Here is a 13560-nt window from a genome sequence, read left to right as displayed (position 1 = left end):
TATACATCAGTTGAGAGCTAATACGTTACTTTTTAATGACTTGCATGTAGGTATATGTCTTAGTCCATTTTGTGCTGCTATAACAGAATACTGCAGACTGGGTAATTCATAAAGAATAGAGATTTATTTCTTACAGTTGTAGAGGCTGGGAAGTCCAAAGTTGAGAGGGCTGCATCTGCTATCATCCCATGGTAGAAGGCAGAAGGGCAAGAGAGCATGTTGAGGGGGAATGGGGCCACACCTATCCTTTTATCAGGAACCTACTCCCACAATAATGGCATTAATCCATTCATGAGGGCTGGGCCCTCATGATCTAATCACCTCTTAAAAGTCCCACATCTGGGCCAGGTGCGATGGCTCATGCCTGTAATCCCAGCACTTTGGGAGGCCGAGACAGGCAGATAACGAGATCAGGAGTTTGAGACCACCCTGGACAACATAGCGAAACCCTGTCTCTAGTAAAAATACAAAAAAAGTAGCCAGCTATGGTGGCAGGTGCCTATAATCCCAGCTACTCGGGAGGCTGAGGCAGGAGAATTGCTTGAACCTGGGAGGCAGAGGTTGCAGTGAGCCAAGATGGTGCAAGTGCACTCCAGCACAGGCAACAGTGCTAGACTTCGTCTCAAAAAAACAAACAAACAAACAAAAGGCTGGGTGTGGTGGTTCATGCCTGTAATCCCAGCACTTTGGGAAGCTAAGGTGGATGGATCACTTGAGGTCAGGAGTTCGAGACCAGCCTGACCAACATGGTGAAACCCAGTCTCTACTAAAAATACAAAAACTTAGTCAGGCGTGGTGGCAGGGCCTGTAATCCCAGCTACTTGGGAGGCTGAGGCGGAAGAATCGCTTCAACCCAGGAGATGGAGGTTGCAGTGAGCAGAGATCATGCCATTGCACTCCACCCTGGGCAACAAGAGCAAAACTCCATCCCAGAAAAAAAAAGGTCCCACATGTGAACACTGTTGCATTGGGGATTAAGTTTTGAACACATGAACTTTGGGGGACATATTCAGGGCATAGCAGTATATATGACTAGATCGTGCACTCCTTTTCATTACAAAGTCATGCTTCTTTATATCCACCCTAGTGTTATGCGCATAGTAGGTGCTGAAAATACTGATTAAAACAATTAATGCCTTTGGCCATCCACAGTTGTCCAGCAGTATCCACAGGGGACTGGTTCCAGGACCCACTGTGGATATCAAAATCCAAGGATTCTCAAGTCCCTTATACATAATAAAATGGTATAGTATTTGCACATAACCTATCCCCATCTTCCCGTATATGTTAAATCATCTCTAGATTACTTATAATACCGAGTACAATGAACATGCTATATAAATACTTGATATACTGCATTGTTTAGGGAATAATGACCAAAAAAATTCTGCACATCTTCAGTACAGGTGCAGCTAATCTTTTTTTTTTTTTTTTTTTTTGAGACAGAGTCTCACTCTGTTGCCAGGCTGGAGTGCAGTGGCATGATCTCAGCTCACTGCAACCTCCGCCTCCTGGGTTCAAGCAATTCCCCTGCCTCAGCCTCCCAAGTAGATGGGACTACAGGCACATGCCACCACACCTGGCTAATTTTTTGTGTGTATTTTAGTAGAGGCAGGGTTTCACCATGTTGGCCAGCATGGTCTCGATCCCCTGAGCTCATGATCCACCCACCATGGCCTCCCAAAGTGCTAAGATTAAAGGCATAAGCCACGACGCCCAGCCAATCCATTTTTTTTAAAATATTTTCTATCCATGGTCGGTTGAATCCACAAATGCAGAACCCGCAGGTACAGAGGACTGACTGTGTTCCTTTTTGGTCAGTGCAAATTAGCTTATGTAAGCAGCTTCCCATCTACTGAACATTTTTACTAATGACTCATTATGACTTCTGAGTGGCTCTTCTGGACCAATTTTTACTATCTGAACAGATTTTAAGACATTACATTAAACTAGTTTCATCAAGCCTACATCACAGATAAAATCCCAAGTCCTTCTTAGCCTGCTTGCTGCTATTACAGTAGCTTATAGAGCAATAAGTAATTTATACTTCAAATACTTAAGAGACCGGTGTCTACCAAAAGAACTTCACAAGAACTTTGAACCTGGAAAATAATATCTACAATGTTCTTGTAAATATTGATCTTTTAAGTGTTCAGGTAAAAAAAAAATCCTCATTCCTCTATGAACCTGACATCAGATGAACGGCTATAATAAAACACAATGAAAAAAGTTTATTTTATTACATCTTTAAATATGAAAACAATATCCCCCAATATGACAACTGTGAACATAACTTACAAGAAGGAATTATCAAACTGGATTGACAAGTAAAAAAACACTGTATTAACTGTCAGAAGATGAGTCTCTCCCCACATCATTTGTTTCCTCATGTGTAAAAGAGATTCAAAAATATCTAACTCATCTATCTCACAAGTTTGTTTTGAGTCAGATAAGACAGAAACTTTGAGCACACTTTGGAAACCTGTAAAGTACTATTCAATATTATGTTGATGCTATAAACTTCAAGAGTGAAACTGAACTTATCCCAACCATAGATAAGGAGCTAAACCATCAGCAAAACTTTTGCATTAGAAAGTCCAACATGATGTCTAATCCTTAGGAGATTATATTCATATTCCAGTAAACACATTAGATTCTAGGGCAATAATTAATAGGATAGTAAATAGGACCAGATGTCTGGACCAATTTCCATTATTTATTCAAAAAATTCACTGAAGTAACCAACATTTGGTTTGGGAGTATTTGAAGAGGGTGTTTGACATATTCAACAGATAAGAAGTACATAATTTTCTAGAGATGAAGTAAAAAACCACGTTTAAAAAATATGTGAAATAACAAAGTCATCAAATAAGTTGTAGACAAGCTAGTATCTTATAAACTACATACTGTGCCAAGTACAGACAGCTATTATCTAATATGATCTTTTTCCTTGGTGGACTCTAGATACTATGGTAAAAGTCATGTTCATTAGAAGTCTGAATGTTGGAAACAACTTCTGCTAACTAAGCCAAAAATGTTAAATGGTTCCTAACATAATTGTATTGCCTTGGCCTCATCATTGTTTCATTCTAGCCAACTAAGCTGAGAGTCTCTCTCTTTCACTAAAGACTCTCAAAAACGTAAGCAAGAATCTCCCCCTTTTTCGAGAGCATGATGTAGGTAGCTAAGGACAGAATAAGTAGGAAGCGGCTTATAGAATATCAATTTCAATGTTGAAAAAGAAAGTTACAAGGATCATGGACTTATTCAATTTCTAGGAAAAAAAATATATCCCCAGACTCCACTAAGGAAGCACAGAAAATGGTGTAAGAGTTTTGAAAATTATATTTGTTTACCCTGAAAGATAAATAAACAGAGTTTAACACCCAACTTTTGAAGTTCTTAGTGATTCTCCAATTTGGTTAGACAAATTAATTTACTTTAAGATTCTCAGGGTTTAAAGATTTATTCTTAAGAAGCTCTCTATTTAAATTGTTATTGTTGAGGACAGATTTAAAATGCATTAGGTATATTCAGAAAACTAAACGGAAAAATAACAACACTAATTAGGCTGACCCTCCTGCCTCCAGAAAGTTAAGATATATGTTTGACAGGTAATTAAATGCAATATTCTAAAATGGGAGTGAAATCAACAGAGAAACTCAGCAGAATACCAATAGCGGAGCAGCTTATGTTTCTCTTACGTTCTCTGACTCCCACAGAATGTTTTCCACTAAAGTGCCACTAAAACAGATATTAGAACCACTGCCAAAACAAAGAGCTTCTTCTTGGGAATAATGCATATTTTGCATATGGTTACAGAGGTAATTTGGTGCTGAAAAAAAACATGAGCTTTAACATTTTATACACAGGGGCCCAAATTCTGGTTTTGTCACTTACCAGCTTGTGATGCTGAGTTACTTAATCTCTTCAATTTTCGAGTTTTTTCTTCTGTAAAATGTAGACAACAATATCTACCTTGCAAGACTGTTAGGAGAATAGGAAGTTTTATAAATATTTATATAGCCCATTACAGTGCTGGAACATAATATATTCACAATAAAAGTTTTTGAACTGCATACATGGTAAGAATGTCAATCTCAGAAGTAATCCCTGAAAGAGAACATCATAATTACAATGATAATAGCTATTATTTTCCTGAAAAGGATGTAGTTAACTTCTCTTGGGACTATTATTAGTGCTAACACAGATCTAACTTTGCTCTGAGCACTCAGGCCCCAACCATAAGCAGACTTAATCCACATCATTACTCTCTTTTAAAAGGGTTACAATAGTATGAAACATTGAAGGTTTTGATTGGATAACTAAAGGGATTTTTTACCTGCTGTGATTCTAATTGGCTGAGAGGAAACAATAAACCAATCACATGTAGGTTGACCTACAAAACTCATTTTCCAACCAAAAACAAATGGACATTTTAGAAAAAGAATATCATCTCCAAATGGGAGGGGAGAGTTGTGTTTTTCCATCACATTATTCGTTTCCCTCCTGTTGTATTTCTTTAGGACCACTCAGAATAAGATTTGCAAATAAAATGAAAAAGGAATGCTCGCGCTTCATTTAAGGGCTTGCAAAACGCTAATGAAATTTTTGAACTCAAAAAATCCTCATAGAAATAAAAAAATATTAAAAGGAAATCCACAAAAATTAAGCAAGATAAGTGCAGAAAAAAAATTCAGAGACTGAATACATATTATATGTCAATGAATAGGTCTGCTTGGGTTTAACGACAATAAAAAAAAAAAAGTATGGCCTATTTGTGGTGATTTCCTTTGGTGTGAGCATGGACAAATTTTCTCTCCACCAAGAATGGGTTCTTTTATTCTCAGTTTCATTCAGGTAATAGTGGACTCGACTTTCCTTAGTATTGTGGAATACCATGCTGGGGAAATGGCTTCAAATAATGAGCACTGGGCTGGTGAATGAAATGCTGCTCATGTTTACACTGGCACACAGGCACAAACAAAAGCTCCAGCACACCAGCAGCATTCTGCTGATCTGCTGATTTTCTCCGATATGGTTCCTGCGGAGACACAATAACAAGGAAAAATAACAAAAAGTCAGCTAAAAGATCTGTTATGTGGATGGCGAGCAAAGTCTTTTTAAAATAAGACTATAATATGTTCATATAGTGCTGAAATTCACCCATACTGGTCAAAATAATTCATAAAGATGAAGTTTCGGCCAGGCGCAGTGGTTCACGCCTGTAATCACAGCACTTTGGGAAGCCAAGGCAGGTGGATAACCTGAGGTCAGGAATTTGAGACCAGCCTGGCCAACCTGGTGAAACCCTGTCTCTACTAAAAACACAAAAAAATTAGCTGGGTGTGGTGGCAGGCACCTGTAATCTCAGCTGCTCGGGAGGCTGAGGCAGGAGAATAACTTGAACTCGGGAGGCTGAGGCAGGAGAATAACTTGAACCCGGGAGGCGGAGGTTGCAGTGAGCCGAGATCACACCATTGCACTTCAGCCTGGGTGACAGAGCAAGACTCCATCTCAAAAAAAAAAGAAGTTTCAAGTTTATTGGAAATATTGCCACAGGGAACTCTATTGGTGCACATCAAATAATAGAGTCCAAGTGCATTAGCCAGTCTAAAGGAGATGTTCATTATCTGTGCTACCCCATTCTGCCCACCCTTCTTACCCACTACCCTACTGAAAGGTATTGCTGGAGGCAGCCAGTAGTAGGTCATGTGGCCAGAAGTGGTCACAGTTCATAATGGACATGTAGTGCAAAACATGAACAGGGTCATTTTATGATCTGTGAACTTCACCACTCTCCTCCCCACAAATTTTTATGAAACAATCACAATTTTAGATTAATTTATGAGATTTCCTATTAGAAGACTGAAGTCAATACCAGGTATCTAATTGACCTTCCCATCCAAGAGAACATTAATTTTATACTAGCATTTATTGGAGATTAAATTCCCATAAGCTTTAGAAGAAAGGAAAAGAAATGATCTAACCTGGGATTCCCTTAATTAGTTATAAGGTTTTGTATTTCTAAAAATAGCCTTGAACCAAAGCCTTCAACATCAGTTACCAGAATGGAAGGCACAGCACATTTTGCAGTGATTTGTTTTGATATCTCGGTAATGAATCAACAGCATTGCAGCATGCCATGGTGCTGGTAGATACATTACAAAAAGAAGTCTAGGTGTAGGGAAATGGCTGGCCTTAACCCTCAAATTGTTAATGGAATAAAAGTAAAAGCAACAGAAAAAGCCACATAATGAATTTAATGATACTCAAATCACTTGGTTTCTGCTGGATGCCACGGGCCTCCCTCTAAACATCCTATTCATGCCCCTCACAATACCAGCAGTGTCACCAACAATTTTCAATTTGCCCTGATTCTTTGGACCAATTCTTCCATTCAATCACTGGAACTGAGAGTTGGAACAAAGGTAAGTTAATGACTCAAAATAGTTTTTTCTTTAATTTATATGTAACTTCTTCCCCTGCCACCATGACTCTCCCCTCCCCACTATCCAACTCCTATCTTCCTTTCTATATTTATGTATTAGGTAGAGGAAAGTTTAAAGAGAAATGGAAGGGCTGGGAGGAGGAGAGAAATTAAGGCCCAGTACCAGAACCTGCAATATCATTCCACCGACGACATGCAGATGGGAAAAAAACTAGAAAATAATTCAACAGTGAAACCACACTGGGAAGCAGTCTTGTCCTTAGATGACAGAATTTGAATTCAAATACTCCTATCTGGAAAAGCAATGAGACCTAAAGGAAATTAAGTTTAATAAAGATTATAAGGAGCGGATTCATCAGCCATCTTTTAGTGGCAATTGACAAAAATCTAATGCAAGGTAGCTAAAACAAAAATAAATGAGATTTTTTTCTAATTATGTAATTAAAAGGCAAGGGAGAGTCTAGCTTCAGGAGTGGTTTGAACCAGCAGCTCAAACATCATCTTTAGGATTCCTTCTCTATCTCTGCATTCTTCAGCTCTATTTTTCTCAGTAGGTTCTTTCCTGTCTTTCATCCTAACTCAACTGACCCAGTAGAAAGAAGAAAAAGAAAACTTCACATTCTGAATATTGCCAAAACAAACAAACAAAAAACCACCCAGGTGTGAGTTCCACTGGTCATGGCAAAGTCGTATACACATCCCTGTAATGAGAAGTAGGGGTAGTATATGGTATATTGGCCCCACCCAAAATTTCATGGCTTAAGAATTTTCCAAAGGAAAATTAAAGCGCTGTTACCCCAATCAGAGGAATGGACACAAGGCAGAACAAAGCACAAGCTATTCACCGACATAGGGCTACATGCATAAGAAGGAAAAGTCATCCAGATATATATAATTTAGTTACTATAACAGAAATAGCAAATTGATGCCCAGTATCTGATTTTTCTTTCTTTCTTTCTTTTGGTAATAGCCTCCCCAAATTTCATCTGATACATGACTACCCTTACAGCTAGGTGTAGCTGTTTGACTAACTTTGGGCTGACGGGATGTGAAAGTCTTACATGCAACTTTCAAATCATCATCTCAGAGATGAATATATTTCCAGGATCTAGATCCACAACTACAACTGTCACCTTGGACCAAGATCTGGAAACCACATACTGAAGATGGCAAAGTTGACCCACTAGCCTGGGTCACTGAATGGCCTGGTGGAATAGAAACATTTGCCCAACGTAAACAACTTATCTACCTTTAGACTTTTATCTGAGCAGAAATAAGGACCTTATCTATCTATCTTATATGTCTTACTTAAGCCACTGTATTTTGGGGTTATCTTCTGTTTAATCTGCACCCCAACTAACACACTAAAAGACTCACTCTGGCCAAGTTCTAGAGAAAAATAGCCAAAAGTGCTTTAAAATAATAGATCCATAAGGGTTTGTGAGTACATTTTATTACATATGTAGTATTTTATGTAACCACAATATCGGGATATACAATAAGAACATATTTCTTAATCTTGATAATGTTAGCTCCTTACACAAGTAAAAAGATAATAGTTATCTCCGGGTTATAGATTAAACATTGTTTTTACTCTCTTCTTCCTGCTTGTCTTCACTTTGTAATTTTTCTAACATTAACTTATAATATGTTTGAAGTAACACAGAGGTTATTATCAATCTTACATAAGGGAAGAAAATGGCTTTCCAAGGGTATTCTATTTGGGAAATTAAGGTACACATACTGCTTGGTAAGAGATGATATAGCACTGGTCAAGGGACGAGTAAATAATCTCAGATACCATGGCAAAAATGGCCACATATTATTTACATTTGTGTATCCATACTCCTTTCCAATATGACTTTGTAACTCCTCCCACCAAGAACTGGAACCTATTCCTCTACCCACTGAAATCTGAGTTTGGCCATGTGACTTGCTTTGGCCAATGGGATATTAGCAAATTTAATGTAAGCCAAAGCTTGAAAAGTATTTGTACATTGGATTTTGCTCTTTTTGCTGCTCTTAGGAACCCTGAAAACACCACATGTGAGCAAGCCTAGGCTAGCCTGCTGGATGATGACATATGCCTAAGTCATCCCTGTTACCCCAAATGACATCAAGCCAACCACCAGACATGCTGAATGAGGCCATACTAGACCATACAGTCCTGGCCATGCTGGTCCACACCAGAAGAGTCACCCAAATGATCCACAGAAGAAGTCCATAGCATTGGTTTAAAGCCACTACGATTTTGTGGTTGATTGTTCTACACCCTGATCAATCCAGGATGTCCTCTAGTTTAATCATGTTAAAGAGTAAAGTACATGTTGTACAGGTTTTTTGTTTTTTTCTTGTTGTTGTTGTTTTTGCTTTTTTGAGACAGACTCTCACTCTGTCGCCCAGGCTGGAGTGCAGTTGCGCAACCACGGCTCATTGCAACCTTCGCCTCCTGGGTTCACGCCGTTCTCCTACCTCAGCTTCCCGAGCAGCTGGGACTACAGGCGCCCGCCACCACGCCCGGCTAATTTTTTTTTTTTTTTTTGTATTTTTAGTAGAGACAGGGTTTCACCGTGTTAGCCAGGATGTTCTCGATCTCCTGACGTCGTGATCCACCCTCCTCGGCCCCCACAAAGTGCTGGGATTACAGGCGTGAGACACCACGCCCGGCCTTCTACAGGCTTTATTGGTAAAATGATGAATTTACCAGTGAATACATATCACTATTTGAGTTCATTTGACCAAAAGCATAGAAAAATATGACTAAAGCAGGATTTAAGCATTGAAAGCAATAGATAATAGTGATAACAAATGAGGCATTTTTTAAGTTACAAGGTTCATGTAGCATTATGCAACATTCTTGGAGAAATGTAATGGGAAGGAGGCTCAAGGATGCTTTAAATAGGAAAGGAATTTAGAGTTCATATGATTCATGCACCTTGCTCTACAGTGGTGGAAACTGAGACTTAGAAGGGTATGTTGGTTTCCTATGTTTTACACAATCTATACCAACTCCACAAAATGTTTCACTGGATTGTGAAGGCCTCTTGATTCTAACTCCAAGTTGTAGGGCAATTTCAGAACCTCAGGAATGATGGGTTCAGAATTTTGAATCAGAACACCGTCTGACACTTAGTAAGACTTAGCTCAACACATGAAAATCACAACAAGCAGGTAGTTTGTGTAACAAGTTCACAGTTAATCCAAGGAGCTCTCCATAAATATGGGCTCACTTCCAAAATAGCATCCTTGTGATCTTCCTCCAAAATATGGCCAAAAAGAAAATCTAAGGTAAACGCAATTTTGAAAGTCGGGAGAATAGATGCATTTTTATTGGCAATTAGAGATAACAGGAACTTTTTAAAAGCCTTAGATTTCTTTTCTGTCACACACACTTGACGAAAATGTGTACGTATGAAATGAAAATCCTCTAGAATTGCACATTCAGTTTATTGCTGTAAACCAATTACCTCAAAACTCAGTGGCTTAAACCATCAACAATTTATTATTAGACACAATTCTGCAGGTAGACTCGGTGATGTTTTTTTGTTTTTTGGGTTTGTTTTTTTGGGGGGTGTTTTTTGTTTTTTGTTTTTTGCTGATCTATCTGGGACTTATTCACGCAGCTATACTTAAGCAGCAGGTCAGCTGGTGACTGAGTTCAGCTGGGACAGATGGCATAGCTGAACTTCTCTTTCCCTCCATGTGGCCCTTCATCTAACACTTCTTTAGGGAATGGTGGTCCCAGGGCAGTGGTCAAAGAGGATGAAGGCTCTGGAACTCCCACATAACATTCTATTGGTCAAAGCAGGCTACATGGCCAACCCAGACTCAAAGGATGGGACAATATACTCCATTTTTTGATGAGGTAAACTGCAAAACACTGTAGCTGTGCTTTCGAACCTACCACAAACAATTCTGATCCAGGCTCAAATATCCACTTTTCTACCATTTACACCTAATGAAAAATTACAAAGCCGAAATGAAAATCCCCTAGAATTGCACATATAATCTTTCAGCTGCACCAAACTCAAATCTTTCTGCAGGGAGACACTGTCGTATTTGCCTTATTGTGATTATCGAATACATTAATAACCTTCCTAAACAAGATGTTGCATTAGGAATTATACTGAATAGTTATCACCATCAGTCATTTCCAAGGAGATTATAAATAATATCACTGATACGCAATGCCACAAAAGGAAGAAATGCTAGAGTCTTTTCCATCTAGATGGATTTAAGATTTGAATGTTTAAAAACGTACCGATAGGAAATATAGGTGAAGCTTTTCAAAAATAATCTTTAGGTTAAGATCTTCCTGAGCATGACCCGCAGGCAGAAACCACAGATGAAAAGATTGATAAATTTGAACATATGCAAATTTAAGATTCTGTATGACATAAATATATCACGTTAAACAAACAATAAAAATAACAATTACTTATAGTGTTTACTAAGCACCAAGTGCCATTCTAAGTAGTTTGCATATTTTAATTCATTTGATCCTTACAATAGCCCTATGAGGTAGATACTATTAGGTGAGCAAACTAAGGCACAAAACAGTTATATTAGATAACAAACTCAGCTGGTAAGTGACAGAACCACAGTATTTGAACCCAAGCAGTCTTGGCTCCAGGGTCTAAATTCTAAATCACTGAGCTCTACAGAAAACTGGGGAAACACAAGCAAAATACATATGATGAAAGCTTAGTATCACTGAAATGTTCAGAATTCACGCAAATGAAAAAGAAATAGACAAATACACCATTTTCTATGGGCAAGGCCTATGAACAGACAATTCACAAAAGGGAAATGTAAATAACCTATAAAATAGGAAAAACGTTCACCCTCACTAGGAATTGTAAGAACTCTAACAAGATACCATTTGTCTTCTGACCAATTTTTAAAAGACAAAAAAATGATAATGCCCGTGGATATTATCTCTTTGTTGGTGGTAAGGTAAATTGGTAAAAGATTCCTGGAGGATTATTTGAAGATATATATATATATATTCTTCATACACACACACACACACATATATATATATATACCATTCAACCATTCAAATATGCATAAACTTTGATCCAGCAATTTTACTTCTAGTAACTTTCCCATAGAAATAATCACACAAGCACATGAAATGTAGGTTAAAGAGATTTATCATAGAACTGTTCATAATATTTATAAAAATATGAGAAAATGGAAGATTGATTAAATGCTATAGTTCATCCATAAATTGAATACTAGTTACCTTTTAAAAACAATGATGCATATTTCTATTTACTGACATGCAAAAGGGGTCATGAGACACTATTAAGGAAAGCAGAAGGGTTACAAAACTGTATAAAGAGTATAATCTCATTCTTTAAAATCTGTATATACTGAGAATGATGATTTCCAATTTCATCCATGTCCCACATGGTCACAGGAAGGGGAACAGCACACTTCGGGGACTGCTGTGGGTTGGGGGGAGGGGGCAGGGATAGCATTGGGAGATATACTTAATGCTAGATGATGAGTTGGTGGGTGCAGCGCACCAGCATGGCACATGTATACATATGTAACTTACCTGCACGTTGCGCACATGTACCATAGAGCCTAAAGTATAATAATAATAATAATAATAATAAAAAGAAAAAAAAAGTATTAGAAAAAAAATTATTACTATTATGATTATTATTAATTCAGTACATTCCTCTAGGGCAAGAACCAGGTCTTATGTTTATTCCAAACATTTCACATATACACAATACTCAGTGTGTTTATAGATAGAAAAAAAAAAATCTGTATATACATAGATTGTATATTCTCTCTAGGTTATGGGTTTTTTTATACCTTTATAATGTTATACTTTAGTTTCTGCATTCCTCTTCATGTATGACTTCTATAATCATAAAAAATGCCAATCACCTTATTTCTAATAAGTTTAGGGAACTGAAACTTTTCCCAAGCCCTATAATAATTCTCTTTAGAAAAACCTACAAGCAAGATGACTTTTCTGTTTCCCATCTCAGTGAACACCTATGTGATTGATTTTGCTAGAAACACAGGGAGAACATTTACTATTACACAGTAAGGGCAGTTTGATAGTCAGAACTACCCAGGGGTCATTGCCTCGTGGCCTCCAACACCGTATCTCCTGCCTGGTCAGCTTTCTAATCACCAGTCATCTCGGAGCTGAAAATAATGATAGAGATGACATATCACAGCCCCCCAGAGCTCATCAGCCAATGCAATTCAAGGGGGAAAAAAATCAGCCCAGTAATATATACTATCAAATGGGTTTGGGGAGAGAGGATGAGAGCCCAGGAAAACTCACTTCATAAGTGCATGCAATTAACAGTCACCACATTGCGGGCCTTCTTAAGCAAAGATGTCACATGCTCCGAGTCAGGGACAGTCAGAAGCTGGAGAATGTCCTCGCCTGCTGACTGATGAAAATGACTGACGCTGGGGCGCCAGCTGAAAAATCAATTATTCACATCTACTAGGCAGTTGCCCCCTATGAGCAGCGGCAGGTCGCAGGAAGGGGAGATTGTTGTGGTTTGTTTTTAACATGCACTATCCATTTCTCTGGTCTTCGAGCTCCACAATAGCAAAATCAATAGGCTGCTCCAAACTAAGAAACAGACAGACAAGTTGGGCACCAACTGCATTTCAAGCACCTTGAAACCTTCTAACAACGCCCATAGACAAACGGCAAGGGGGAAGAATCTTCAGCCCACCATCATCATTTCCCATATTTGGTGCCTTTCCTATCTCCCACAGTAATAAGGAGAACCCAAAGGTTTTTGTTATTCCTAATCGTTAGTTCACTTTTGCTAAAAATGGAAAATAGGTATTCATGCTCAAAAGGCACCTCAGCTGGTTTTCATCCTTTCATCCATCTCATCTCATTGTCTTATGTCATGCTGGCTGAAAAAGCCTCCTTTTTTTAGTTGTTTTTTCAAAGAGCGAAACCTAATAAGGCTAAGAAGTTTGGAAACCTCATTTCAGTACTTGCCAAACCTTGTGAAATAAAGAAAACATGAAGCTTGCTTTCTCAAATCATTTATGTTTTAAATGTATTTTGGGAAAATACTTATTTGTATGGTTCTAATGTCCGCTTCTCT

Source organism: Pongo abelii, chromosome X, assembly GCF_028885655.2.
Source record: "Pongo abelii isolate AG06213 chromosome X, NHGRI_mPonAbe1-v2.0_pri, whole genome shotgun sequence".
Lineage (NCBI taxonomy): Eukaryota > Metazoa > Chordata > Mammalia > Primates > Hominidae > Pongo > Pongo abelii.
Note: the sequence above shows the minus strand (reverse complement) of the source record.